We start from the raw sequence: 3,613 nt of genomic DNA on the forward strand, positions 1-3,613 counted from the left end.
TTGCAAGATAGACTAAAGTAGATACAAACCAAACTATTACAATTTAAGGGAAAATTCCATAAATTATTACCATAAGTAATAAAAATCAATTTCTTTTTACCTTTCAGACAACAGAGCCGCCCTCAACATCATTTTCAATTAACGGTATGTGTGATTAAATATACTGATAAAGCAACATAAGAATATTGTATAATTTGTTATGAGAAAAATCTATGCGTTAGATAACCAGCAATCATCTACTGACATTAATCAGTTTTTTACTACCTTATTCTTCAGCTTTCACTCCCATTTAATCTTGGGGCTTACAAGCATCCAAAGTTATTGTTAAAAGAGAGTGTTGGCTCTTGGTCAGGGGGCTCAGAAGAGTAGGCTGGGGTGCCTTGTGGTATCTAATAATCACAGGAGAAGCATCAGGTATCATAAACCCAGTCCATAATAGGAAACCATTCATGGAAATCCCTTTGCAGACCTGGCTTAGGACTGAGCATCCTACCTCTCAGGCAGGTGAGCTAAAAAGCCTGGATCTGTATCTTAATTTTCTTAGTAGTAACAAGAATCTTAAATCTTAAATTGGCTACTTCCTAAAAAAGGACCTGGTCACCAGAGATCTGCAGTATGAACTAGGCAAAGCTAAGAAGGCAAATTTGATGAAGCCCAACTTGGACTAGACAGCAAAAGCTTGTATGAGAGTAGGGCTTGGGGGAGCACCACATACTCTTATACCCTTTCAGAAATATGCCTGTTCAATTAATTGACCATGTAACAAACACAAAAACACACTGCAACCAAAAATTTTTTCTCAATGTAATAGTATAGTGAAAGTAAGCTGAAAAATAAGTCTATCATAGTATACTTCCATTAAAAACGCTAAGACTGCCCCTATTTATGCATCAAAAAATATTCAGCTATCCTGAGGAAAAGCAAAGTTCTGCTGTAATGATCTCTAGTAATAAGAAAATGATACATGTGGAAATCCATAGCTCGTATGTGTTAGAATGGATTTAGAACAATTTATCCAAAAAGATGAGTAATTTCTCCATTGATGCTTAGATGTTATTCTTCAAAGTGTTTAATTTAGGACATGTTTATGTAAAACAAGTATTTTATCAACCATGTACTATCACTACAAAGTATGTCTCAATTTGTCATTTTGTAGTCTATATTATAGGGTTTTTTTAATGTAGTAAAAGAACTAGGTAGTGGCCATAATTGCACAACATTATGAAAACTGCTGAACTGGATACTTTAAGATGGTAAAGTTTAGGTCATCTGTATTTTGTTGCAATTAAAACTCATTCATGGGGCCAGGGAGATAGCTCAGTAGAATAAATGCTTTCCTGGCAAGCACAAGGACCTGACTTCATTCCCTGGTTCTGAAAAAAAAAAGACAAAAACAAAACTCATTAAGGAGGGCCAGGGAGATGGCTCAGTGGAATAAGTGCTTCCTTGGCAAGTGCAAGGACCTGAGTTCAATCCCCAGTTAAAAAAAAAAAAAAAAAACCTCATTAAGGAAGCTGGGCATGGAGGTACACACCTGTTATGCCAGCACTTGCGAGCCTAAGGAAGTCAGATCAGCACAATTTCAAGGCCAACCTGGCCTTAAACAGACTTGCTAGTACTAGAAAAGCTGGTAATTCTAGATTTGGGCAAATATCTCCACATAGTAATGTCCCCAGCAATCTCCTTTATTTTGATCATGAAGATGAAGAAAAAACAAAATTGTAAAAAGTGTACTAATTTCATCTTTCAGATATGAAAAAGGAAAACTACAAGAATAAGTTTCTGACCACTTATCAACAAGCAGAAATTTGGTCTTAAATGCAAAAGAAATGTTAGGGTCTGCTTTTTCAAGCAAGTAATATTTCAAGATTGGAGATCCCATACTGACCTTCTAGCTTATAATAAAGATTTTGTTAATGACAAGCCATGTTTGAATGAGGCATTTGGATTTTCAACCAAGATTAAATATGTAAAATACAAAAAGCTTCAGAAAATGCAGTTATAAGTATTTTAGCAGAAGTGCTCAAAGACATACTTTTCATATCCCTTGGTCACTTCATCAATAAAAATGTCAAAAAGTTTCTCTTTTTACCTCATTAAAACCATGAGATTTGCCAAACTAACAATGGGTGGGCCAGATGTTCTCTGTACTAGAAATCCATTCTGTAGCACAAGAAATAGCAGATGCTATATTAAAAATATTTCACATGGCATCTAGTCATATCATTGTCACCGAACATTCCATTATTTTCATCAGTGCACCAAACTTACCTATAAAAGGAGAAAGGAGAAGGCTTCAGGTGTGATGTCTGGAGAAAAAAAGAATACAAGAGGTATTCTTAAAATATAGCCAAAAAATAATTGGCTATAAAGCTGAAAGATAAAAAGCCTTGAGAAAACTGACAATTTTACTTTACTGGAAAACTTGAAAAATAAATCTCTGTGGTTAGAGAAAATCACAGCATCCAAAGATGTTAAAATCATTGATCTTGTGGATCAGGAAGAAGGACCAAATGAAATCCAGTAGCAAGATATGTTAGTACATCTGTGGTCACAAATTTTTAGAACTTTGAAACCAGAAAGGAGCAAGAGATGATTTATAAAGATTTGGCATTATTTTGTTTAAAAATCTATGATCATTTTAAGAATTTTATTTTTACCCTCACCTCAAGAAGCTATGTAATGGGGCTGGAGAGATGGCTCAGTGGTCTAAAGCACCTACTTGGAACAAGCTTGGCAAAGCACAGGGACCGCGGTTCGATCCCCCAGCACCACATGCCAGCAAGCCGCGCCCCCTGGTGGGCTGAGCTGGCCACACACACACACACACACACACACTAAATAAATGTTAAAATAAATAAATAATTTTTTAAAAAAAAATTAAAAAAAAAAGAAGCTATGTAATGAGGTCGGGGGATAGCTCAGTACAATAAGCACCTGCCCTGCATGGCAAGCGCAAGGTCCTCAGTTCAATCCCCAGTATGACCAAAAAAAAAAAAAACAATGTGCACTGCTTCTCTGAAAATCACCATGGAGGGGCCGGGGAGATGGCTCTGTAGAATAAGTGCTTTCCTGGCAAGCGCAAGGAACTGAGTTCAATCCCCGGTTCTGCCAAAAAAAAAAAAAAAAAGGCATATGAAAATCACCATGGATTTGGGGCAAAAATCCATGCATGTATGTAACTGCCATTTGGAGGGCTATTTTCCAATGCTCCCCATCTATAAAGGAGATTAAATAGGCATAATTTAAAATAGGAGATTGTGGTGGGGCATGAAGTATGTCTGAAATGATGAGGCCAGTTTCCTTGTCCGGTATAGACAACTGCTCTTAAGACAGTTCTTTAAAAAATGTTTCAGAGGGCTTTTTAAAATTATTTTCAAAAAAATGTCTTACTTTATAGTCAGACCTCATACATAGGTAATTGTGGGCGAAGTACTGATACAACTTCCTTTTTCCAGTGTATAGATAAAGTTGTTGCTATTATTGTTGACAATTTGTGTGGACAATGGCATTAAACTGCTTGTTCTTCTTCTGTTCTGGTGCCTGACTTAATTCTTTTTAAGTATACTACTCTAAACCCATGCATAGAGATGACATTTGCATTCCATTTCTC

Source organism: Octodon degus, unplaced genomic scaffold (genome assembly GCF_000260255.1).
Source record: "Octodon degus isolate 3935 unplaced genomic scaffold, OctDeg1.0 scaffold00063, whole genome shotgun sequence".
Lineage (NCBI taxonomy): Eukaryota > Metazoa > Chordata > Mammalia > Rodentia > Octodontidae > Octodon > Octodon degus.